Raw genomic sequence first — 27,773 nt, 5'->3', positions numbered from 1 at the left:
CCAGACTCCTAGATGGTGAGGACCTCAGAACCACCAGAACACATACTCGTTATTAGAGTAATAACAACCGCATCAGCCATTTTTTTAAACCTGTATCGTGTGCCAGGAGCATGGTAAGTATTTTACGTACATTGTGCTAATTCTCAAAACAATTCTGCGAGGAAGGAAGGTGTCCCCACTTTAAAGATGAGGAAACTGAGACTTCATACTACTCGCTAAGCTAGTGCACAACAGACAAAGTCACAGCCTCCCTGGCTCCAAATCCTGTGCTTTCTGCGCAGAAATCAAATGTAATTATTTTTTTTAATTTTATTTCAATTCCAATATAGTTAACATATGGGTTATATGAGTTTCAGGTGTACAATATAGTGATTTGACACTTCCGTATAACACCCGGTGCTCATCATGACAGGTGCACTCCTTAATCCCCATGAATGTAATTACTTTTCTTATGGGCACCCCTTGCCCTTGGGAAGGAGCCCACGCTTCTTGAGATCAAGGACTTTATATTATAATCCCGTGTCTCCCAAAGTACTTACCACAGAATATAAGCAAAACTCCCTCCAGTACATTTTCCTTTGTGCCTCTCTCTTTAAAATTGAGTTTCTGCCTCTTATCATCAAAAGAATCCTAGGAAACACGGTTTGGAAATTTGCTTCCTGCTGAATAATCATAGACCTCTGAGTGAGAGGGCTCAAAAAGGTCACCTGCAGCAGGTAATCAGGTCACATCCGGGGCATCATTGTTTAAGGGGATGGTTATGACTAAGTGTCTATGCAAATTCCCCAGCCTGAGCATTTGAATGATTTGGGGAAATAAATGAAAATTTCCCCCAAACTCTTTTAAGAAAGGTGTCTAGATGTGTGTTTAAAAAGCATGTATATGGGACACCTGGGTGACTCAATTGATTGAGCATCTGACTCTTGATTTCAGCTCAGGTCATGATCTCAGGGTCCTAGGCTTCTGAGCCCCGCATCGGGCTCTCCACTGAGCACTGAGCCTGCTTGGGATTCTCCTCTGCCTCTGCCCCTTCCTCTGCTTGCACTTACTCTCTCTCCCTCTTTCAATAAATAAATAAAATCTGCAAATAAAATAAATTAAAATGAAATAATAAAATAGAAAGCTTGTTATGTTACAACTCTCGAGGCAGTCAGAGGATGAGAGAAAATTATTTTAGGGTTGTCCCCCAACTGTGAGCCACCCAATTAGCCAGAGAATGTTGTCCCTCTAGTCAGTTACTCCCTCCCCGCCCCGTGCCAGCCCCACCCTGTGCTTGCTCCATACTGAGCCTGAGCAGTATTTTCACTAAGAGTCTTGGAATGTTGCCTCCAAGATGCACATAAACTGCCCAGTTCCACGCCTGACATGCAATGGGGCCCGTCAAGGGGAGGTATTGGCATTAGGCCTGCAGAGGCCGTGTGGGTCGTGCGGAAGTGTGAATACCAGCCATGCCAGCTCAGTGCTGACCAGAGGCTGACTCCACTGTGCTGGGGAGACCAGGAAGAGAACAGGAGCCTGGGGAGGAGAGCCCAAAAGCTTTGCCCAACTCAGGAGACAGCAGCTGCCCTGACTGCTTGGTTGTTCCCAGCAAAAGTCAGGCCCGGAATTGTTAACCCTTCCCAGTTTTTCAGAGAAACTATAAATCCTTTCTTACCTTTAAAATCTACCCATTTTTAAATTCTGGCAATGTATTCAAACTACTTTTAAAACTCACTTGAAGGGATCCCTGGGTGGCGCAGCGGTTTGGCGCCTGCCTTTGGCCCAGGGCGCGATCCTGGAGACCTGGGATCGGATCCCACGTCGGGCTCCCGGTGCATGGAGCCTGCTTCTCCCTCTGCCTGTGTCTCTGCCTCTCTCTCTCTCTCTCTCTCTGACTATCATAAATAAACAAAAATTTTAAAAAAAACTTTATTAAAAAAAAAAACTCACTTGAATTAACAAGCCTGATTGAAGGCTGAATCCCGCCTACAGGCAGCCAGTCTATAACCATCCCGTGCAAACAAGGCCTGAGTCCAGAGAGGTGAGGCAACCTGCCAAGGACACACAGCTCATTGGTGTGGAGATAGCACAAGGACTGGACCTCCCGGTAGCCAGGCCCAGTCTAGTCCTTGCTCTGCAGCATCTCAGTGGCATGGACCCCTGCCAGGGTCACTCTGATGTGACACATCTGCCAAAATCCCTACACGTCACTGTCATGTTCACCCCTCTAACCCACAACAACCCCTCCTTGATGCCCAGTGGCTTCAAGGACTCCCATTCAATCTTTAAGGCTGAGAATAAAGTTCTTTCTCTTCCCTTGCTTCCTCCAAGGTCATTCTGGGAACTTTAGAACTTAACTCATTCATGCTCCTACACACCCTAGGCACCCACTGTGCAAAGAACAGTGTCCAGCCCTGGGAACAGAATCAAGGGAGATCCAGGCTCTACTTTGAGGAATTGTGATGGTCAATTTTGTGTCAACTTGGATGATCCATAGTGCCCAGGTGCATCATCAAACACAAGTCCAGATGTTATTATGAAGGTATTTCTTAGATGTGCTTAATATGTAAACCAGTAGACTTTGAGAAAAGCAGAAGACCCTCCAAGATGTGAGTGGGCTTCATCTAATCCGTTGAAGGCTTTAAGAGAAAAGACTGAGGTCCCTATAAGACAAGAAAATTCTGCCTTCAAACTGCCTTTGGACTCAACCTACACCAATTCCCTCCTGGTCTCCAGCCTTCCAGCCAGTCCTAAAGATTTTGGATTTGCCACCCTGCACAATGACATGAGCCAATTCTTAAAATAACTCTCTCCCAACACATAATAGATGGATAGATAGGAGAGAGAGAGAGAGGGAAAGAGAGAGACACACACACATACCTTACTGGTTCTGTTTCTCTAGAGAACTATGACTAATATGGAAACTCATAGTCTGGTGGGAAATACACTAACTACAACTTCCTTTCATCATACTGAATTCACATTTGATGTGAAGGCTGAGGAAAATGAGGGAAAGGGCAATTTTTCCCCCAGACTTGTGCACAAGATTTTGCGTATCTGTGCTATACGCATTTTTCGAAGAAAAACATCAATGAATTTTGGAACCCCTCCCCCACAAAAACACAAGGACCACTCAATTTCCTGCTCCCGGACAGCCCTCCCAGCTCCAATATTCTGTAATTCCATGGTATATAAAGTGTTTCTGTGGGTCATTTTCGCCCTCACCAACCACAGACTTAGAAGGCGTTTGGCGCTCATTCAAAATGAAGCCTCCTAGGAATGGCACAAAATGTCCTATGTCTGGAATCTGACATTTGTGGATCCAAGCTCTGCTCCTGCCATTTATCACCTCAATGACCCAGGACATGAGCTTCAACATCCTCAACTGTAAGATGGCAGCAATACCAACCCACAGAGGGGCTGTGAGTCTCTAATGAGTTGGCAAACGTGTCTGATCAGCATGGGGCTGAACCCACTGAGAGTGGACTCAGTAAATGTCCACTTCCTCATTTACTCATACAGAGACACTCAAGGCCTGAGGAGCCACCATCCTCAGCTTGCAGGACTTGAGCATAAGCCAACCAAGGTCAAGTTGTTCTCCTTCCAGTCATAGACACAAGGAAAGAGAGATGACGCACACTTGCTCCTTTAAACCCAGACTCCTGGGACAGGACAGATCCTTTCCTCTTCCTTCACTTTTCTCAGCTGCCAGTTAGGGGGTAATTATACCTCTCTTAGCATTGTCACAGTGCCAGGATGCCAGCGCTTTAGCTATCTCTCAAATCCGGAAGGCAGAGGAGCATGGCTGCCTGGCATCTGGGGTCAGAGCCAGAGAGACCAGCCTTGCCATTCTGTCTCATGGCGTCCTGGCCTTTAGATCTTGGTTCTCCCCACTAACAAATGGGGGTTGGTGAGACCAGGTACCTCAAAGTTTATAAGGAGTTCTTGAGATTAGTTATACAATGCCTGGCCTCCCTCTTTAGTGAGGTAGTGAGGGTTGTAAGCAAGTATGCTTTTTTTTATTACCCTAATTTTGATGGGGAAATGTGGTCACTGGACTGCTGACACCCGTTCTTGCTGCAAAACTCCCCTTTTGTCTAACCTCCTTTGAACTGGTGTTTGAACTGGTGTTTGAACCTGCCATCAAAAAGCCCTGGCAAGTGCCTTTTGGAAATGTACTTCTCACTTTACATCTTGGATCACTGAACGGAGTAGGCACTTAGCTCTCACCCCGCTTTCCAGATGGGACTTCTGAGGTCCAAGAGGCAAAGCCATTTGCCCAGTGGGGCATGGCTGGGAAGCCGTGGAAAAGGTGTCCCCTCTGGTCTCTGGTCTCTGCTTCATCTTACTGACTGCACAGGGGTCACGAGCTTGATACGGCAGCCAAGAATCTTGGCAAGGGCTTCTTGGTCAGGGGGTCACAGAGCAGGAGAAAGCATGGGAATTTTATCCCAATTATGTCCTGTTTACCTTGGCCTTCCCCCTAGCCTACCAAGCCAAACTGCCAGCAGAGTTCCTGCCCTTGGGTGGCCATCAGGAATTCTGACTTCTAATTTGGGCTGAATACTTTGGACAAGTTGCCCAGCCTCCCTGTTCTAATCTTCCCATTTATAAGTCTGGGATAATAATAGCTTCCTCTCTTTGGGGAACATTTCAATGACTTTTTTTTTGAACAGGGTTACATCATTTGTTCCCCTTAATTTGCTTTGTTTGGGTAGGCAGGAAATTATTTTCAGCCAACAGCCAGTAATCACTAATCACACTGATAATTTGTAAAAAATGAACTGCCAAATATATTTCAAGACTAGATGTCTACTTGCTAATGAAACATTCTCCTAGGAGTGGATTTTAGCTGATGTTCAGGCATCACATGGCTATGGTTAGATTTTGGACTAGGATAAAGTGCAATGGACTATGCATTAGGAAACCCCAGGTGAGGCTGAAAGACCCTAGTGGAGTCATTTTATCTGAGTCTCTGACTTTTCACCTATGAAAAGAGGGAAGTGAACTAAAAGACCTCTGGGTCCTCTTCAGAGATGCTGCCCTGACCCCATCTACAATAATTATTTCATAAAAGTAGTTCTCGCTCCCCCTGGTCCTTCCCAACCCTCATCTTTCCCCATTCACCCTCCAGAAAGCTATCAGCATAAACCAAATTGTTTCACTCCCTCTTTGAAACTCCTCCAACCCCAGAGGAAGGAACGTGAAAATCATGGTGGGTTCATGCAAAGATGTAGTATGCAGTCATTGAAGATGATCTAGGAGCTTTTGATAACATGGAGAAATAAAGAGCTTAGTCTAGGTGAGAAAGGAGGATGGAAATTATGCAATAACATCTCAATAATTAAAAATACATGAGACAAAGATTAGGAAGAAGTATCACAAGATGTTAACAGTTGTTAATTGACTCAGCGAACTAAGTGCCAGAGCTGGTACTCAAACCCAGGCCCCTGGGTAGAAACAATGTGAGTGAGTTGTTAGAGAAACAGCACAGGTGATAAATGTCCAGCACTGGAAAGAGTTCAAACAATGAAAGAGGACCAGAATTGTGATATGGACCAAGAGGACCTGTGTCTAGAAGCTATCACCATTATCTGCCATCTACCTAACCACGGCTTACAATCAAAGTTGCTTAATGCGTTTTTCCAGATCATTCACTTTATTCCTTTCCTTCAGCAGAGTTTCTGCACACATTAAGAAAGCATGTTTTGTTCATCCTTCAGAATCATCCTCTAAATACTGATAGAAGCTAAGCAATAAATCTTTGGTGCCATAAGCAGTGAATTATCTTATTCATTCCATTAGATCACTATTAGAGGTCCTACATTTTAAAATAATTAAATTACTTGATATTTCAGGCAAAAATCATGTCTTTTCCTCTGGGATGGACCACGGCCTTTAAAATTACACTCTTAAAAAAGATAGGTCATTTATCCTGGTCTTAGTGTTTCAGGAATCTCAGGATGCTCCCATATTCCAAACCTAGCAATCCCCCTCCCACCAATCAACCCACAGGTTTCTGGACACAGCCCTAATTGTCACACTCACTGATGACAGACATGTTCCCGGGGCTGAGGCTTACATCCTGCATAACAGGAGGTAATAGGAGCTAGATAAGTACAGACTCAAGAAGCAGGTAAAAATCACTGGATGTATTATTTTCTTAGATGAAAGAGTCAGCTTTAAACAAACAAAAAGTACCCTGTTTCATAAGATGATCGGGTGCAAGGCTACTGACACTAGAAAGGCAATTCCCCCTAAATGATGGAGGAGGAACTGTTCATTGGAGTTAACCAGTACTTCATGGGGCCACTCTCTCAAAACAAAAAATATCTAAGACAAGATATCAAGCAGTATTTTCATGGAGATGGCATTGTGCTTGAAGTTGGGAGGCCAGGATTCGAACGCCAAAGTCTTTCATTTCCTCCATGGGTTTTTTCCTACAAGTTTGCAACCCACCTGAAGCTTCACTATTGCTCTCCAAACAAATGTGCCTAACAGAGCTAGCATATAACTAGCACTCCAGAAAACATGAGTGGAATATAAGCTTAAACATAGAAGGAAAAAAGTCAATACCATTCTTACATATTATACATAAGATACATATTATATATAAAATATACATATATATCTTTCAAAAATAGGACTCATAAGAGCACCATTTTATCTATCATTGTGGACTATTAGTAGAGAGGCACCTAAGGGCTCCTGAGTCTGGAAATTTTCAACGCGAAGCCAAGTAACTTTAGGGGTACCCTAAAGGGGTACCCATTGCTTCTCCATAGATAAGAGATGGATGTCCGTAGTATTTGTCTTCCTGGTATCCATTGTCCCAACTCATGGTAACAATATCCCAATTTCCTTTTGGAAAACCATCCCTACCCAACTCTCCACGTGGTTCAGGTGGGGCTCACCTACCCCATGTTGCAGTGACAGGCACATGACCAGTCCAGAATCCATCCCACTATCTATCCACAGGGATGGCATCAGGTCTGGCCTGGACTTTTAACAGAACCACAAGAAAGATTTGTGCTCTTTATGGTGGGATTGTTCAACAGGTAGAATGTTAGCCTGCATTGCTGATGAACCTATTTACAATCACTTGGGGAGACCCTTCCTGAAAAGAAAGCCAACAACTCAGAGAGCAGCCCCAAGACATAGAGATTGGCTCCTGAGGGCATTCTTTGGACTCCTGGATCTAGCCATGCCTAAAGCTATTGCTTCTCCAAAACGTTTAAGCACTATGAACTGTTACACTGCCTTTTAGTATATGCCAATTTTAGCTGGGTCTCTGTCATTTGCAACCAAAATAATCCTGACCAACACAAGAGATTTCATTAATTCCTTGAAATGGTATGGAAATTTTATGTAACTATGCATAATATATTTTCCTGGAAGGAGGATCAAATGTTTTTAATGAGTTCCTGAACTAAAAAGAATAAAACTAACCATTCTAATCCAATGCTCACATTTTTCAGGTGAGGAGCCCAACCCACAAGTCGAGGGAGTAACTTGCCTCAGGTCACACAGCAAGTTGGTGATAGAACTCAAGAGCAGAATGCAGTTCTACTGACTCACCCTACCCTTACACCTCCCTCCTCATCAGTGGAGCTCACCTCTGGCCACTCAGAATCACCAGGTAGTTGCTAACCATCAACATGTGCAGGCTCTCCCCTACCAAGTAAGTCAGAATGCCCAGGGTTACACATTTGAGCACTGGTGTTTTTTAAAGCCCCCTGGAAAATTCTAATGTGCAGATAGTATGAGAACCCTTGCTTTGCAACATGAAAACTATGGTGAAGAAGCACAGACAACCCAATGACTCCAATATTCATTCCATATTAAATAAATGCCTATTAACATCAAATTAAATATCTTACTCTGAAAGAGTAAGAGTAAGCACTGTAGTAGGCGTTGAGGTGCAAAATTTGAAAAAGACATAATACCTGCCCTGAAAAACAGTTAATCTCGTGTGTGAAAGAGAGCAAGGACCATCCATCCAAAAATGGGCCACTTTTCATCAGCAACAGCATGGAATTCTTGGCAGCCCTACATTCAAACGCTCAGCCACCTAACTCTTGGTCTCTTAAAATAAGTCAACAGTTCCTTCAGAAGATACAGTCAAGTGTTTGCATCTGTTTGAAACAGTCCCATTTATGGAATGTATGGCATTTGAGTATATTTACCAAAAGGGTAGAATTTAAAGGTAAAGCTTTTGTGCAATCGAAGTTAAATTGCTGTCAGCGTAAAATAGACTGCTGTATCAATAAGATGTTTTATGTAAGTCTCAAGGTAACCACAAAACAAAAACAAAAGATAGATCCAGAAACAGTAAAGAGAAAGGAATCAAAGCATATCACTACAGAAAATCATTAATTCACAAAGGAAGGCAGCAAGAGAGGAAGAAAGGAGCAAGGAACTACAAAACAAGCTAGGAAACAATAAGATGGCAAAATAAGTCCTTACACATCAATAATTACTCTAAAGGAAAATGGATTGAATTCCCCAAAGGAGATAGAATGGCTGGCTGGATTTTAAAAAGAAAGAAAGAACAAACAAATGAATGAACCCAACTGTATTCTGTCTACAAGAGACTCACTTCAGCTTTAAGGACACATGTAGTCTCAAAGTGAAGGTATGGAAAAAGATAGTTCATGCAAGCAGAAGTTAAAGAACAAGAAGAAGAAGAAGAAGAAGAAGAAGAAGAAGAAGAAGAAGAAGAAGAAGAAGAAGAAGGAGAAGAAGAAGGGGAGTAGGGTGGGGTGTTTGGATAGCTCAGTCAGTTAAACGTCCAACTCTTGATTTCAGCTCGGGTCATGATCTCAGGGTCATGATATCAAGCCCTTTGCCAGGCTCTGCACTGTGAAGCCTACTTAGGATTCTCTTTCTCCCTCTCCTTCTGCTCCTCCCCCTACTCTTGCTCTCATGCACACAGGCTCTCTCTTAAAAAAAAAAAAAAAATGACGAGCCAGGTAACTTTATTACCTTTACTTCTATCAGACAAAATAGACTTAAAATCAAAAACAGTAATAAGAGACAAAGAAGATCGTTATATAATGATAAAGGACTCATTTATGAAGAAGATATAACAATCATAAATATATATGCACCCAATATTGCAGCACCCAAATATATTAAGCAAACACTAATAGATATGAAGGGAGAAAGAGACCACAGTACAAAGATAAGAATCTACTGCAATATCTCACTTTCAACAACAGGTAGACTGTCCAGACAGAAAATCAACAAGGAAACATTATTAGACTTGACCACACTTTAGACCAAGTGGACCTAATTGACATCTACAGAACATTCCATCCAACAGCAGAACACACATTCTTCTCAAGTGCACACAAACATTTTATGAGGCACATTTCTACACACTGGCAATACAGAGGTGAAAGTGAGAATAAGACTCCTGTTCTTGAGGAGCTCACATTTAGGGCAGAAGTCAAGCCATAATTTTAGAGAGTATTAACCATTCTCAATAAAAGAATGTATGTCCTAGAAAGGAGTACTAGAGAAAGCATAAGAAACAGCATCCTGGGAAATGTTTTATGTCAAAATTGGGAAAGGTGGATGAAATTAAGGCAAGAGAGGTAGAAATTGGGGGGCAGGTATAGATAATAATCTTGATACCTTATACCTATAACCTTCTCCAGAGGCTTGCCCTTGGACAAATTAGAGTTACTTTGCTTGGATATGCACCTTAGGCAGGGACAAGAAATACCTGACCCACTCGACCCAAATGCAGACAGTGCCTACCCCAAGCTGGGCCAGCACATCTATCCTGCATGCCTGGTGAAAGCCACACCTGAGATGGAGTGACATTCTCAAAGCCACGTTGTAATCTGTGCTGGGAACTGGGATGGAGCTACAAACGGAGTATTTCTAGGGCCCCAGAATGCCTGGATCCTGCCCACACAATCACCCCTCTTTCCTACGGAGGTCCTAAAAGATAGACCTACTAGAAAGAGTGGCCATCTCAGAGACAAAATTCTATTATTAGCTAGGCCAGCAACCAGCAATTGAATTCAACATTCCCTGTTAAAGATGAATTTAAAATGCAAGTTACAAAGAAATCAAGCGCAGCCTCTAGCTCACAAAAAAAAAAAAAAAAAAAATCCACATCCAAATTTTAACTTCTCCCTCTTGCCTCTTCCACATATAAGGAGCAAAAATGTGGGACTGGCACCATGTTAAACATGGCCTCATTGATACTGGTTTTCTAAATGAAAGCAATAAAATTTATGAATGAAGTTGCCTGCCAGCCTTTCCTATTTGGTACAGCTGTTCTGTCTGATACAGTAGCTATTAGCAACATGAGGATATTTAAATTTAAACTTAAATTAATTAAAATTAAAAATTCAACTCTTCAGTCTCACCAGCCACCACTCCAAGTACTCAATAGCCACTCGTGACCAGTGACCACCATATTGGACAATGCAGATGCAGAGCATTTCCATCTTTGCAGAAAGTCCCATTGCATAAGGCTAACCATAAGGAAGCAAGAGGACAAGAAATAAAAGGAAAATCTGTCTCAGAGTAAGGCAGGGCAGTTTACCCAGCCAGCCTCTAGGGGCAAAAAGGAAGCTGGAAAAACAGACAGGAAAACTGATCTATACCCTTCAATACACAGTAAACCCACTCAGTAATGAGCCAGCCTAGTCTGTGCTTCAGGATCCAACCATAAATGCATATCACCCCCTCACAGAGAAACAGAGGTGGGACCAGGGGCAAAGGATCCTCTCCGTTTTCATGGTATGCATATGAGACTCCTATTAATCAAAGCGGTACTTTTTTTTAAATGATATGATTTATCATGAGAAAGAAGTTCACTTGCCATTCAGAATAACTATGATTCATAGAGAAGGACTGAATAAACCAGTTAGCTTTAGGTACTCACCCTTGGACCAGTCTCTCTTGGGAGTTGGACAAATATGGCTGCCTAAAGGGTGGCTGGGTGATTGGAGCATGAGTGCTACTCACAGAAGTCCCACTACACTGATCACATATCCCTCATTTCATTTCTCATTTTGTTTAACCAAAATTGCCTTGCTTGTTCCTGGTCTTTGAGATTTGAGAGGGCAAGGATCCTGTTTCCTCCACTGCCTCACAGTTGGTTCTCACGTCTCAATAACTGAATGGTGGTAAATGACATTTATGAAATCCTACCAAGGGCCTGGGACAAGCCGTGTGCTCCATATGCATTAACTCATTTAAGCATTATAGCAACCTTATGTGGTGGATTTTATTTCCCTTATTTTTCAGATAAAGAAACTGTGTCTTATCAAAATAAAATAACTTGCTCAAGGTCACAACCAGTAAGTGCTTGTTGTGGAATTCAGACTCCCATCTATATGTAACAGATCAACATGCTTGTACCATCCATGCTGCAGAACATGGGTGAGCAGAGAAGTCAGGGGTGGAATATGTGGAGAAAGACACCAACGATGCCCACTTGACACATCCAAGGTCACACAGCTTGTCGACTGTGAGACTAGAATTTGAATTGATGTCTATGGAAGTCAAAAGTGTGTTCTCTTTCCAATAATTGGGACAGTGTGTGTGGAGGACCAAGGTGAGTCCCTGACCATGGTAACAGCTCAACTAACTTCAGCTGCTGTTACTGTATTCTACACCGTGTTGTTAGAAGGGTCTGTCCCTAGTCAATAGTCATCTGGCCCAATGGCAAAGAATCCACCCAAAGATCCATGGGATTGAAAAGAACCAGCTGTGGGGCACCTGGGTGGCTCAGTGGTTGAGCGTCTGCCTTTGGCTTGGGTTGTGATCCTGGAGTCTTGGGATCAAATCCCACATCAGGCGTCCCAGAGGGAGCCTGCTTCTTCCTCTGCCTATGTCTCTGCCTCTCTGTGTGTGTCTCTCACGAATAAATAAAATCTTAAAAAACAAAAAACAGAAAAAAAAACAAAGAAAAGAAAAGATCCAGTTGTGAGGATTCCAGATGATTTCCATGCCGTGAGTCCTCCCTCTGTAACTCACATAAAAGCCTGGCAGTCACCTTCTATTTCTCAGAACAGAATCTGCTGGGAACTGGGAGATTAATCAGACTTCATTAATTCTGCAAAATAAACGATGGCATGTTTACCCTTGCACTCAAAGGCATTATCATCAATCACCAAAATCAAAGCTCACCTGTCTGAGCAGAGGTGCAGTGTGCACGAGAGCCCCAGGAGCAGGTCACAACATCAACAGCTTCCCGATGCCTTCATTTCTTTTTGAGCCTTCCTGGAACCAGCAGGACCAGCTGTGCAGTACTCCAGTTTGATCATTAACAGTCATGAACATTAACCCAATAGTTTGGAAGGGGCTCTAGTGTGGTGTATTTTTGCTCCCAATAAGTAGAGACTTAAGCTACATTCAGAGGAGATTAGAAGTTTGAGGGACACTGATTTGTTTTTTCAAGCCATAGCTTCTTAAGTCAAAACCTAAATAGGCCTGAGAGATCCAGAAAGGATTAGTAATGTGTGTTCAAGGTCACATAAGTCATTCACGGCAGATCTAGGACCAGAACTCAGGACTCCTGATTCTTAGTCTACTGCTCTTTCCACACCAATGCTTCTGTCTAAGGGCTTCAGGTTGATTAGAATACACTCAAAAATATTTACTTCTACCTAGGAAGAATATATTGCCTACCTTGTTCTTGTCCAGGTGATTTCCTTTGGCTGTTAAGTGGAAGCAGAACCTACTGCAAGCAGGGGATAAATGTGCTTGAGCAGTGAGGTATGCTCTGCGTTCCAGAGAAGACACTACCTAGATGAGTCCCCAGGGCCAAGGAAGAGGAGAGGCTCATGGAGCAGACCCAGATTCAGACTGCAGTTTATATGGACCTGGTCCTGCCCCATCTAGGTCAGCTGGGCCCCTGCTGATGCATAGACGCAGGAGCGTATAAATGCCTGTCTCTGAGATCTTTGTGGCTGCATATAATGCAATTGTAGTTGACGGATTCAAGTCCCATCCTGCAAACAAATGTACAATTCCCAGGATGCAAAATGATGCATGAAAAGAAGCCTAGGCTAAGGAAGAGTTTGAGTATTGGTTTGGGCGTTTAGTTACTTTAGGATCTCAGGAAAAATCATTAAAATTCTCTGAGACTCGATTTCCTAAGCTCTGAAATGAAATAATATCTAGCTATAGGGGTTTGTTTATGGACTGAATCATGTTCCCCAAAAATCACATGTTGAAGCCTTAACCTCCAGTGTGGCTATACTTGGAGGGAGATGGGGCCTAAAAGGAGGTGATTAAGGTTAAAGGAGACTTTAAGGGTGGCATCCTAATCCTATAGGGCTAACATCTTTATAAGAAGAGATACCAGAGCATTCTCACTCCTCCTCCTCCTCTTTCCCCTGCTCTCATTCTCTCCAGCCCTGTGAGCACACAGTAAGAAGGTAAGAAGGCTGGAAGAGCTTCTCACAGGAATCCACCCTTGCTGATCTTGGATTTCCAGGCTCCAGAATCATAAGAAATAAATTTCTGTTGTTCAAACCACCCACTCTGTGGTATTTTATTATAGCAGCCCAAGCAGACTGATACAGAGGACAAGCAGAACTTCAGAATTTTACATCAACTGCCTAGCATATAGCGGGCTTTAAGTCTCAAACCTCTAGCTGGAGAGTTGAGAGAAGGTCAGTTGTAACTACACTGAAAATCTGTGTGTCGGAAATGTATCCTCCTCCTGTGTGGTCGTAAAACCCTCAGTTTTAGGCTATGCCCAAAATAAGAACACTCAAAATAAAAAACTATATTTTCCAGATTTCTTTCAGCCACTGTGATTCAGCTATTTGCCCAAGAAGATGTCAGTGGAAGTGTCATGTACAATATCTGAGACGTGTCCTTAAAAAGAGAGGGGACACCCCCTCCCTTCCTCATTTGTATTGGCTTGAATGTGCCCTTGATGGCTGGAGCGCAGGCAATCATTTTGGAGTAGAAAACCACATCCCATTTAACGCAGAAAGCAGAGAGGAGCCCACGTTCTGACATCTTGGTGCCAACCTTGGACCACCTACCTGTGAACTTCTTTATATAAGAGAAAAAAAATAAACTAACTTGATTTGGCCACTTGTTATTTAGGGCAGCTCTACCCAGCATCACTTGGGAGCTTGCTAGAAATGCAAATTCTCAGTCCCCACTACAGACCAACCAAATTGCAATCTCTTGGGCCCAGGACTCTGTGTTTTAACAAGCTCTCCAGGTGATTCTTGTGCTCTCTAAAACTTCAGAGACATTGATTTAGAGTTTTCCAGCACATACAGCTAACCTGATAACTGATCGAGTAGTCCTAAATTGCAGGTTTTGTCAAGGATTGGTGAAGGCTTAAAAGGCAGATGATATAAAGCCAGGAAGGATGGCAAAGCCAGTAACTGACAGTGTCAAGATTTAGAATGATTTTGACAAAGTGGAATGCTGGACCAAAGCCAAGAAGATGAAATGTAATGGGGATATATAAAGAGCAAATCAAAATGTTATTTTTTATTGAGGGAAATATAAAATGTTCTTCTGTTTGACTTCTTAAATTAAAAAGAAGGAATGTAGAATTACATATTTTACAATATAGCAAATAATGCTATAAATCAATGTCAATTAGGACTAGTGAAGGGAACAAGGGAAGGAGAGACCGGGAAACGGAAGAACATAGAACACAAAGGAATAAAGAGACATAGAGTCAAGGACAGGGAGGGTGAGAACTGAGGTCCCTCCCCAGTCTCACTCTGTGGATCCTGAGATGACCTTCGCAGCTGGAGGCAATCATCATAATTAGCTAGATTATGTTGAAACTTACTACGTGCCAGCCGCTGTACTGTGTGTGTTATGCAAATTTATTCTCTTGGGAACTCTGTGAGGTAAGATCTATTATTATCATTGTTTTTCAGATGCAGACTGAAAGCAGAGAGAGGTTGAGGAAGTCTCCCAAGGCCACACAGCCTAACACAAGGTAGATGCGGGACATGAACCTAGGTGACGAGGGTTCAGGGCTGTGACCCTGGGCTGTTCTGGTGTACTCTACCCTTGGCTGCTGCCCTACTCTTGTGACTGACTGATTAATTTCTACTGATTGAAACCCTGCCATAAAAATAAGGAAATCCACTACCTCACAGAACTGTAGGTCCAGAGGTAGGGTGGGATCCAGGAGTGGGATAATTATCAGCTCAAAGATGTCATGGCAGAGTCCATTTTTTTCCATTCCTGTGTGCTACTGTCCTCAGCATCTGGCTTCCTCCTATAGCTGGATCTTCTCATAGTGCCATGATGGCAACCAACAGTCTTGAAGCTGTGTGCTTTCTTTTTCATGGCCAGCAAGGAAGAGAAATCTTTGTTCCCAACATGGAATATTCTGGAATATATATCCTTTAATGCAGTTTTATTGTACCAATGTAGGCAGATGACCATTCTTTGACAATAGGGGTTATCAATAGGAATGCTATGGATTCATTGTGATTGGGGACTTGGGACCCACCCTAGAGTTAGGAATAGGCCCAACCAAAACAGGACTCTACAGTATCCGGGACAAATGGGCTCTACTATTTGTTGTGATTCCCTCTCCTTTTTCTTCTAAAGCAAATCAAGTTTCCTCTTCTGTTTGAATCCTAGCAAAATAATAAAATAATGAGAAAATCAAAACATTTGCTAGAAAGCAACTTGGATATAAAACAATAAGCCCCTCTTTCCAACTCTTCAACAGCCCTCCTAAATGTCATATTTTGGGGCAGAAACCCTCATACTCTCCCCTGACAGGTGTAACTATGTTCAGCAAGGAGGGGCCAGGACGTGGCGGTGGTAGCAGGTGCTCTAGGAGGGAGGAGGTATCCAGCATTTACCAAAGGTCTAGGTGTCAAGATGGATGTGTTGTGCTGAATTTTTTAATTTTAATCCTTACAAGGAGATAATATTATCCCCATTTGATAGATGAGAGAACTGAGGCCTAGAACCTTTGTGCATCTGTTCATGGTCATTTGGCTAGTCAAGTGGTAAAGGTGGATTTCAAGCTCCAGTCTATCAGATTCTACAGCACAAGTTCTTCCCACCATGCCACAAGACCCAATTCAGAATCTTCTCCATTTACTGAAATTATTAGCATTGAACTTTTTAACTGAGCTTCCTTGGCTACTTCCATCTGCTCTCTGGCTCACATTGGTTGTAAGAACTACTCTCAGTTTATAGCAGACTTTATACAAACTTCTCTTTATTGAACACTTACTGTGTTCAACGAGCCAAGAACTACGCTAGCTGCTTTGTGTTACAATCTCAGTTTGTCTTGCCAATAACCCCATGATGCAGTTTATTACGCAGAATGCTTTTAGTTGCCAGGAGTAGAATCCTGAACCAAACGTCATGTACCAATGGCTTACATCTACAATTCTCTTCTAGTTATAACTGTCTCTAGGCTTAACTGTGGGTATCTTGAATTTATCTGGCTTCAATAGAAGAACCATATTTGCAATCTCTTTTCCCTGTGCCGTTTTGTCCATTTGAAAAGATTTAAATGGTACCCACTCAATCAAGTCAGAGGTTTTATTTTTTTTAAGATTTTATTTATTTATTCATGAGAGTCAGAGAGAGAGGCAGAGACACAGGCAGAGGGAGAAGCAGGCTCCAGGAAGGGAGCCCGACGTGGGACTAGATCCCAGGTCTCCAGGATCACGTCCTGGGCTGAAGGCAGCACTAAACCGCTGAACCACCGGGGCTGCCCCAAGTCAGAGGTTTTAATGGAGGGATCATACCTTCTATTGGTCCTCACCATAAGGCTGGATTTTAATCAGACTCTGTCACTTAAAGACCTCAGTTTTATCTTTTATTGTTTGGGAATCAGAATCAAGAATATTCCGTAGTCCTGTGAGTCCTCAAATTTCTGGGTATTTCAAAAAAAAAAAAAAATTTCTGGGTATTTCTATTCCCTCTGAGCTCTCCAGATGGACAATTCTTTCCTAAACTCAACTCTCTTATGGCACCATAGGTGTGTAACATACTGTTTCAAAACTTCTTTGCCTAAACCACAAGCTCATTCAGTACATGTCTGTCTCCCCAGTGATTACTGGTGACACTTTTACCAACGTTTCACCATGAGATAAAGTGAGGTGCTGTGTTTTCCACCTTTCAATGACATACTACTCCTACTCCTAAACTCCAGAGGTAATGCCCCTTTAATTTAGGTTTTCTGCTATGGCAGCACTTCCGTTATAAATCTCAATTGCTGTATCAATCAGCCAAGCCCGAGTAACTGCAGAAGCAACAAGCAAGCCACAAATCTTTACAATAGGAATGATTATTCCTTGTTTATGCCCATGTCCTCTGTAGGTGGGCTGTGCTTTTCTGCTCCATGTCTTCTTTATTCTAGGACTCAGATTGAACACAAAGACACTTCCTGGGACATGCCAACCTGGGGCCAAGGAAGAAGAAAAATCGGGCACATGTTCCTCTGCTTAGAAGTGGTACATGTACTTCTGCTCACATCCCATTCATGCAAACAAGTCATGTAGTCAAGCCTGACTTCAATGGGTGAAAATTATTCTCCTGGCACAGGAGAAGATATCATCAAGACCCACTGTAAAGACAGTAGATGTTTTTGAGCAAATAATACAACCTACCCTGCAGTGTGCCAGTAAGTGTTTAATGGTTTTTGGAGAATAAAAGCTCTAATGTGTGGCTTTTGCCAATTTCTGTGGTGTAAATACTCCCACAATGGTGAATTTCAAGCTACCAGTGTCACTGAATGCAGAGTAAGAAGAGGTGTGTGTAGTCAGCTCTCAGGTGCAGTGTGAGCAGGCTACAGGATGGCACTAAAGCTACCTCCACTTAAAATCAGCTACTAAACATAAATTGAGTCATACCTGTTCCACAATTAGATTATGAAACCCTGTTGTGAGCTGCAGGAAGGGAGGCAAGGGAGAGGAATATCATTTGACTCAGCACAAACCTGAATGGAACCTAAATTAAGGATTTTCAGTACGGCTGAGGACTTAGTCCACTCTTCACGTTATTTGCTATTTCTCTATTAATTGGTAAATTCAAGTGGAGAGTAAGAATGTGTGATCGAAATAAGAATCATCTCTTGTGTCTATAAATAAGATTCAGCCCCAGGTTCCTCCTTTGCAGAAATTCTTATTAAGGACTTGGCTCTCCTCCAAAAAAATAAGGCAGAGATCATTCAAAACTCTTTCATTCCAAATTACCGCTGATAGGAACTGCTTGGTGAGTATATCTCTCTATTTTTATATGTGCCTACAATTTTCCAGTAAAAAGTTTGTTTAAAATGTCTCTGAACTTGGAATTAGCTCTAAGTTGTTGTTCCTTTCCAAAGATACTTTTTAAGTACATTGGCATCACCACTGTGGTGCCATTGAGCAAGTTGCTTACGTGTTCTGAATTTGTTTCCCAATCTATAAGATGGAATAATGACTCCTACCTTGTAAGACTGTTATAAGCTGAAATATCTGGCATTCATAAAGCACCTAAAAGAGTACCTTGTACGTGGCGGTCACTCAATAAATAATTATTATCATGTATTACTAAGAATACTGATAAGCATTCCCATAATTATTATTGAGGCATGGGACAAGAGAGTTTGAGTCATTATTTAAAATAGGGCAGGCCTTAATTCTGTAGCCTCAGAGTACCTGGCAGGAGTAATTTGGCTGTTGATTTTGAGTGTTATCTGACAGGAATGGCTTCTGTAGTTCCTATGGAGGCATGGATACTATTGTAATTTAACAGAACTCACCTCTCTAGTTCTTAGTGCATTATGTCTATTGGCTTTGAGCTTGGCCCAAATCATCAACAGAAAGACTGAATGGTTTCCTCAGGGCAAAATCTTGACCTAAAAGGGTGGATTCTGAACCCCATTTCCAGAGAGAATGGAAAGCTCACTCAACCATGTTGCAGCCTTTCATACTGATTCTGACATAAAATACCAAAAGGAAATCCTACCTCCAACTCCACAATAACTCTGAGAAGCTGGGATCCCTGGGTGGCGCAGCGGTTTGGCGCCTGCCTTTGGCCCAGGGCGCGATCCTGGAGACCCGGGATCGAATCCCACATCAGGCTCCTGGTGCATGGAGCCTGCTTCTCCCTCTGCCTGTGTCTCTGCCTCTCTCTCTCTCTCTGTAACTATCATAAATAAATAAAAAATTAAAAAAAAAATAACTCTGAGAAGCTGAAGGGTCATTCAAACACAGATGGCTGGCATGCTATATAAGGTCATAGGACAGACCTCTGGAGAGATTGCAATTCATAGAAAGAACAACCCAGATTAGTTGACCATAGAGTTGAGGGTCCATTTCTGGGTTCTCTATTCTGTTCCATTGATCTCTGTTTTATGCCGGTACCATATTATCTTGATGGTTACAGCTTTATAATGCAGGCTGAAGTCCAGAATTGTGATGACTCCAGCTTTGGTTTTCTTTTTCAACATTCCTCTGGCTATTGGGGGGTTCCCTACAAATTTTAGGATTGTTTGTTCCAGCTCTATGAGAAATGTTGGTGGTATCTTGATAGAGATTGCATTGAATGCATAGGTTGCTTTAGGTAGCATAGGATTTTAACAACATTTATTCTTCTAATAAATTCCACAAGCATGGAATGTTTCTCCATTTCTTTGTGTCTTCCTCAATTTCTTTCATAAGTGTTCTACAGTTTTCAGAATATAGATCCTTTACCTCTTTAGTTAGGTTTAATCCTAGGTATCTTATGGTTTTGATGCAATTGTAAATGGGATTAATTCCTTGATTTCTCTTTCTTCTGTTTCATTGTTGGTATATAGAAATGCAACTTGACTTCTGTGTATTGATTTTATATCTTGCCACTTCACTGAATTCCTATATGAGTTCTAGAAATTTTTGAGTAGTTATTTGGGTTTTCTACATAGAATATCATGTCACCTGTGAAGAGTGAAATTTTGACTTCTTTGCCTTTTATTTGTTTTTGTTGTCTGATTGGTGAGGCTAGGCCTTCCAGTACTATGTTAAATAATAGTGGTGAGAGTGGACCTCCTTGTTTTGTTCCTGATCTCAGGGGAAAAGCTCTCAGCTTTTTACCATTGATATGATGTTAGCTGTGGGTTTTTATTTAAGGCCTTTATTATATTGAGGTATGTTCCTTCTATCCCTACACTACAGAGTTTTTATCAGATGGAACTAGAGGGTATTATGCTAAGCAAAATAAGTCAGAGAAAGACAAATATCATATGATTTCATTCATATATGGAATTCAACAAACAAAACAGATGAACAAAGGGAAAGGAAGGAAAAATAAAATAAGACCAAAAAAACAGAGAGGGAGACAAACCATGAGAGACTCTAAACTCTAGGAAACAAACTGAGGGTTGCTGGCGGGGGGGGGGGGGGGGGGGGGGGGGGTGGGGTGGGGGATGGGGTAACTGGGTAATGAGCATTATGGAGGACCCGTGATGTGATGAGCACCGGGTGTTCTACGCAACTGATGAATCACTACCTCTGAAACTAATAATATGCTATATGTTAATTAAATTGAATTCAAATTAAAAAATTAAAAAACATGAGAGAAAAAAAAGAAAGAACAGCCCACCACCTTTCTGGGGTCAATTCATTCATTCTTCCTGAGTTGTTGTAAATAGTCAAGATGATTAGTTCAGACTTATTCATGCCTCTCAACTTAAAAATTAATGATGAGAAAGATGCTGATAATGATAATAATAAAAACGGTGCGTGGCGCAAGTTGCCTGGGAGTCTGCATCCTACTCTTCTGCAGTGTTTGTGTGTGTGTGTGTGTGTGTGAGAGAGAGAGAGAGAGAGAGTCTATGTATGTATATGTGTATTGGTTCCTCCCAAGTGACTTTTTTAAGAAGCAATTATTAGCTTGTAGAATTTCACATAGCCATGTTCCAGCAGTGACAGTCACACATAGTAAAGCCACCAAAGCCTTAGAAGCAATTTAATAAAGACTCCTGAAGACAGAGCTTCACTTAATTGGGTGTTTCAAAATTAAGAATTTAATGCTATTTGTATGCTCCACGAATGTGGAGTACAAATATGGTCATATTATTTACCTTTCCAATTTAGTCATTGAGTAATGCTTGCTGCTGTAATAAATAAACCCCTAAATTTTCATTTAATTCTTGCTTATGTAACAGTTTCTAGTTGAAATGTTTCTAGGTGGAGATCAGCTCTTCTCCGTAGAGTGATCCAGTGATCCAAGCCTGATTACACTCTGTTTCCTACACTATGGACATATCCTACGAAAAAGTCAGTTTCCCTGGTGCTCGTAAGAGACCCTTAAAGCATCCAGCTTAACTTTCTGGTGCCTCTTCTGATAGTCTTAGGGAGAAAAAAAGGACAAGACAAGAAAGAAATATATGAAAGCTTTACATTCACTAGGACATCCTACTATATTGAATTGTTTGAAATAGATGAACCAGATGTCATCTCCAGGTTTTAGTGGATGAGTGGCTATGAATTAAAGCTAATTTGGAGAATGCCTTCATATGTAAAATGGCACAAATAAACTGAAAAACAGCATAAGATTTTATTTTTTAAGGAATCAGTTAATAGTTTTCCTAAAGTATACAATTCGTGTTCAATGATTTGTTGATTCCAGGTTTTTGAGTCATGCCTGGAACTTAGATGCTTCAATTGTTGTTTATTAGAATAAATAAATGAATGGTAGTGATATTTATCTAATAAGCACTTTGAAATATGCCCACATCTTTAGACATAACTTTGTACAATAAAATTCATTGAAATTTTTGAGATGAACCTATAGGCATTAAACAAATATTTATTTGCATGATCAAAGATAGAATCAGGATACCATCAATTACCAAAGTAGACAGAAAGGTGCCTCATACATGTCACTCAGGATAGCTATATATGTTTATGCAGGTTGAACACAGCCCCAGAGGATGTCACTCACATAGACTCCTGTGTTAATATCTCCCCCTAGGTTTGCGCAATGCAGATTGTGCACGCAGCCTGTAACTCCCATGGACCAGTTTTAACAAGCTCTGAGGATGGAACTACTGATTCACCTTGTTCAGGACTGATACAGCTGGTCTGGCTAGATGGGGAGAAAGGGGCTCTCACTTCCCCCCTTTCTTCTCATTCACCACCTCCCCTCCAAGCTGCAGTTGACCTTCCCAGATAGGGGAGGGTGCCCTCCAGCCAAGGCTGTGCCTGTAGCTCTGCTAGAGCCCCACTCAGACTCCAGGGACCTCTCAGTAATCTTGGAGCAAGAGAGTCCCTCAGAATAGGAACTGAATGTTCTTCTCCTCTTCGTAATGAGGCACGGACACAAACACACAATGGCTTTTTCTTCTAACCCAACTTTGTGGATCGCCATTTATATAAGATTTATTTATTTATTTGAAAAAGAGAGAGAGAGTGGCAGGGAGGGGGGAGGGAGAGGAAGAGAAAGTCTTAAGCAAACTCTGTGCTGAGCATGGAGCCTGATGCCTATACAAGGTTCCATCTCACAACCTTGAGATCATGACCTGAGGTGAAACCAAGAGTCAGATGCATGACTGACTGGGCCACCCCAGCACCCTAAGATTACCTTTTAAGTACAGAGATTCACCTTAGCTGTTCATGAACTTACAATGCTACTAATCCAAAGATGTTTTCATTTTCCAAATATCTCCAAAAAGCCCTCAGCTGGGTCCTTCATATCCCAAAGGCCAACTTTACACACCTTATCCTTACATGCTCAACATCTGTATGCTAAAACTATGTAGTTTTTATTTTGGTTATGGAAAAATTGGTCTGAAAAACAAAGAAAAAGGAAAAATACAGCCCTTCCATTTAGGTTGACTTGTGCATTCCCCATATGTAATGTAGTCACATTTCTTCCTGTTGGAACAAAGGGAGCACCAATTTCTCTGATAAAAGTAAGAGCCTTTGGTCATGACAAGATAGGTGTGATAAGGAAGGGCAAAAGTCCCAGCAGCACCATCACCATCACATCCACAGCAGCAGAATGCCTTCCGTAATAGTCTATTTCCAAATTAGATGAACTGGCCACCAAATCCTGGCCTGGCCAGGATTGGCTAATAGTGTGACCTTGGTCCAGCCGCTTCCTCTCCTGAAGTTTGGGCTTCTTAATCTGCAGAATGTAGATAACATTCTACTAAACAGGATTGCTGGGAGATTAACTGAAGGAATAAAAGGAAAACATTAAGTTTAGTCTCTGATTAGTGGTTGGTTTTTAATGTCTCATTACTACCCATATTTTTAATACTTACCATTTGTGTAATAATGGACATGGTTTTGTGAAGGCTCAAAGACATGTAATAGCTTTCTCCCTCATGGAGCTTATAATACATACGTTCATTGGTTCAATAAGCATTTTTTTTTTAAGATTTACTTATTTATTTATTGGAGAGATAGAGAGAGCTCATGTGGCAGGAGGGGCAGAAAGAGAGAGAGAGAATCTCCAGCAGACTTCCAGCTGAGTGTGGAGCCTGATGCAGGACTCAATCCTACAACTGAGATCATGACCAGAGCTCAAACCATGGGTCGATGGCTTAACCGGCTGAACCACACAGATGTCCTGGTTCAATAAGCAATTATTGAGCATCTATTATGTGTCAGGCACCCCGGTGGGTGTTAGAATAACCTACATAAGGTAAGTCAAGGCCCCTGCCCTAAAGTGGCTCACGTTGTAGCAAGAAGATAAGACGTGACAATATATACATACAGTATATTTACAAACTGAATTGAAAAGAGCTACCCCGGGGGTGTGCGGCATGGCTGTTTTCCCAGGCCTGGAAAGCATAAAAGAGATTAGCCTGGTGGAGGGGCCTGAGCAGAGAATTCTAGGCCTGTGATCCTGTGTGCACAACGAACATGACAGGTATGAGAAGTTGGCGAGTTTTCAAAGTCTGCAGAATTCCTGCAGAGGTAGTGGGAGACACGGCTGAAGAAGCTGGTTGGGGATGAAGCACAAAAAGCCACCGAAGAAGTGGTCTCTTTCCTGAAGAGGCAAAGAGGAGCCAAAGAGACAGTTAAACTACTGGAGGAACGTGCTCAATTTTCTACCCTTTGGAAAAGTCTCTCTGCAGTCTGGGGTAGGGGGGAAGCGGGGCTGGATGAGCCCAAGACAAAGTGAAAAGTCCAGTTCCATTTTCAACCAGATGAGAGAGATGAGGACTCCCACAAAGGCAGTGGCTGAGGCAGTGGGGTACCTCCGTGCCTACCACCCCACTCAGGAGGAGGATCACGGGGTACAAAATGGACAGAATGGGGATGGGGACAACCTGAGAATGATTCAGGCTATGAGAGTTTGGCCGCACCTCGAACATGATCAGGAATAGGAAGACTGGGCTTGGTGAGGATTTAACACATAGTGAGTAAAATAGCATGTCAAGAGAACTATGCTACGTCCGAAACACCACTGGGCTTTAGGTTATTGTGCCAAATTAGACAAAGGAACAAATGCTGCCATTTCAGACTAGACAATGTTTGATCTCTTTTTCAAGATTCCTCTTTGCATAATTTTTCCACTTTTCTGGGACCAACTTCACTGATACCGGTTGGAGTAATTTGCCTATTATCCTTAAGAGCTGAAAATCTCTCATTTGAGGCCCACAAGAGCAGCTATTAAGACACTATGACCTCTTCTTCCCTACATTTCCTACTTCTCACTCTGCTCAGTATCTTGTGCTACTGCCAAAGCCTTCTTTCATTGCATGAGTGTGACCATGTAATTTCTGGTGCATTTTAGAGTAGTCCAAGATTTATTGAGAATCCATAACTTCCCAGAAAATCTTTGGGTCTGAGTTATAAATATAAACAAGGTAAAGTCTGCCCCCAAGAACTTTATGAAATAGACAGGGAGTCTGCTCAGCCATTCAATAGCTAGTTGATCAGTAGTGTTTTCGTACTAAGGGAGACGCTGGAAATGCGAAGTGGAACTCGACACGATTCCTGTCATTAAAGAGTTTTACGTCTGATGGGGAAGGCGAATAAATCAAGCCTTAAAGGAATGGGTGATAAGTGATATATTAGGCCATAAGATGCCTTGGGAGCAAGGAATAGGAACAGCCAACCCATATCTAGATGTTCAGAGAAGCTTTCTGTATGTGACACGTACATAAATCACAGAATGCAAAGTCTACTAGGAATAGTGTCCAGAGCGAGGGAGGTATAAACCAACTGCACTGGAAAACGGACTAATTCATTCCAACTGAGTAGATCCAGAAGGAGTTTTTGGAAGAGACTACATTTTAGTTGCAACTCGATAGGGTCAAGTAAATTAATTCCTACCAACAAAGTGGGAAGCATAAGGGCACGTTTGGGAAGCAGGGTGATGTCCTTTACTCAGATCAGGTTTGGGGCTCTAAGACAGAAGGAGACAGACACACACTTTTTGAAAAGGTACAGCATCAAGAATATAGTCAATAATGCTGTAACAATGTATGGTGACAGGCAGTGACTACGCTTAACGGTGAGCACCAAGTAATGTATAAAATTGCCAGTCACTGTTGTACACCTGAAGCTAATACAACATTGTATGTCAACTACACTTCAATAATAGAATGTTCAAAAGTCAACAGCAAATCTAGAGTTAAAAATACTGACACTCAAGAATTACCATGAGGCAGTAAGTGATTAAGGGCTAAGTTAGAGGGAAAGGCTGGAAGCACAAGTTAGGTCACCAGTGTGTCTCCTTGTGGGCTGGAAAGGCATCCCTGCCCACTGCGGGGACTCTGGGTCACTGATGACAGTTAACGGAGTTCATCTTTCCTCAGCTAGCGGGGAATTGTGAGGACCTGGAGCTCCTTGCTACTGCATTTACAATCTATCCTATAGAGGTAAGAAGAAATTTAGGGGCCCCCAGGGAAGTGGGGATAGCACCATTCTGGGGCTGGTTCAGATGGAAACGGAGAAGCCAAATGAGTAACCACCAAAAGTTGCACTCAGGTATCCATCCAGCCCTTCTGTCCAGCGTTGGAGACCTTTTGGGGGGAATGGGAGTGGGATCAGTGGGGGAACCAGAGGATCCACACATATCAAAGGAAGCGCTTTACGGCTTTTTCCAGAATGTTCCTCCAGTCACCCAGAGGGAAGGCCACGTAAAACAGAGTACTGAACTCGAAGCCTGGGTCTCTGCCACTCTCCGAGGTTGAACGTTCAATCTTTTTTTTTTTTTAATTTTTTTAATTTATTTATGATAGTTACAGAGAGAGAGAGAGGCAAAGACACAGGCAGAGGGAGAAGCAGACTCCGTGCACCGGGAGCCCGATGTGGGATTCGATCCCGGGTCTCCAGGATCGCGCCCTGGGCCAAAGGCAGGCGCCAAACTGCTGCGCCACCCAGGGATCCCCGAACGTTCAATCTTTTAATCTCTCCGCATAGGGGCACATGGGTGGCTCAGCGGTTGAGCACCTGCCTTTGGCTCAGGTCATGACCCCGGGGTCCTGGGGTCCTGGGATCGAGTCCCCCCCATAGGGCTCCCTGCATAGAGCCTGCTTCTCCCTCTGCATCTCTCATGAATAAATAAATAAAATTTTTGAAAAAAAAAATCTCTCTGCATCTCATGGCCCCATTGGTAAAGTCAGGAGGCTAGTGGGCACCATACTAACAGCTAAGTTTCAGGGTTGACCTAGGTCAGGTCAGGCCATTTTCCACTGTCTCTCTTTTTTTTTTACAAGTACAATTGACATACAATGTCATGGCAACTTCAGGCATATAACATAGTGATGATGCTGCGCTCCCGGTGAGCGCAGTCCGCACCTGTCACCGCGCAGCACTATGACATTGACTCCTAATATTAACTGGCGACACTCCATGCCGTACTCTTCACCCCCCCACCCCGAGCCTCCCGACCCCGGTGGCAGCCTTTACGAATCCCATTTTGCTTAATTAAGACTCCAGCTCAGAGTGTGTAGGACGCACGTCCGAGGTCACACAGCACGAGCTGGCGAGGCCGGCCTGCAACCCGAGGTCGCCCGACCCTGACATCACGGGCCCCGGCTCCCTCGGGCTGAATCCCGCGACCCTGGGCTCGGGTGGGGGTGGGGGGTCGCTCCGCACCTGCTGCCTAACCTCGGGCGGGCGCGGAGGGAGGGAAGGCAGCTCCTGCACCGCCGAGCATGCTCAGTCGCCCTCGGTGCATTTTCGCTCCGCCCGGGGGAGACTTTTCACGCGGCTCAGGCAGCCCGCCCCGCCCCGCCCCGCCCCGCCCTCTCAGGATTGGTCCGACTCAGCGGATGGAGGGCGGGAGGCTCCGCCCATGACCTCCCAACCCCGCCCCCTCCGGGCGCTCCGGGCGCGCGCGCTCCGAGCGTGCGTGCGTGCGTGTGAGTGAGCACGTGAGGCCCTCCCGGAACGTGCACCGAGCGGAGGGCGGGGGCGGGAGACGGGAGGCGAGGGGCGGGGCGGCCGTTGCCATGGCAGTGACGTCAGGCGTCGGGGAGCGACCCCGCCCCTTCCCCACGCGCGCGCGCGCGCGCGCGCACACGGGGCCAGGCACACGCGCGCGCACCGCCGCTCTGCCTCAGACACACTGGAGGGAAAGGTCAAACTAAAGGCGAGGGAGCGGGGAGGCCGGAGGGAGCCGCCGCCGCCGCCGCCGCCGCCGCCGCCGCGCGCCATGACGGACACGGCCGAGGCTGCCTTCTCGCCGCCGCCGCCGCCGCCGCCGCCGCGCCCCCTCCCCGCGGCGCTCCGGGCGGGCGGGCGGCCTCCCCGCGCGACCCCCGGCGCCCCCGCCCGGCCCCTCGGCGGGAGCCCGCCAGGTGAGTGCGGGGGCGGGGGGAGCGCTCAGCCCGCCGGGCCCGCGGGACCCGACGGCGCTGCGGCCCGGCCTCT

The 27,773-nt window shown here is 43.7% G+C and overlaps 2 long non-coding RNA genes across 2 annotated transcripts; one reads left to right on the top strand and one right to left on the bottom strand.

The window, feature by feature from the left end:
• Positions 1-19,309, top strand: LOC112662409 (uncharacterized). Its single transcript, XR_003138501.3, has 4 exons — positions 1-113; positions 7,458-7,660; positions 14,871-14,932; positions 17,333-19,309. It is a non-coding gene; the product is annotated as an uncharacterized LOC112662409 (long non-coding RNA).
• A 2,417-nt stretch (positions 19,310-21,726) lies between these two features.
• Positions 21,727-27,123, bottom strand: LOC112662365 (uncharacterized). The gene is made up of 2 exons (XR_003138458.3): positions 26,997-27,123; positions 21,727-23,113 (listed from the first exon to the last, which is right to left on the bottom strand). It is a non-coding gene; the product is annotated as an uncharacterized LOC112662365 (long non-coding RNA).
• Between the last annotated feature and the right edge of the window lie 650 nt (positions 27,124-27,773).

The sequence above is a fragment of the Canis lupus genome, chromosome 13 (genome assembly GCF_003254725.2).
Source record: "Canis lupus dingo isolate Sandy chromosome 13, ASM325472v2, whole genome shotgun sequence".
Taxonomy (NCBI): Eukaryota; Metazoa; Chordata; class Mammalia; order Carnivora; family Canidae; genus Canis; species Canis lupus.
The sequence above is the reverse complement of the archived record's forward strand: the minus strand, read 5'-3'. Positions and strand labels throughout refer to the sequence as shown.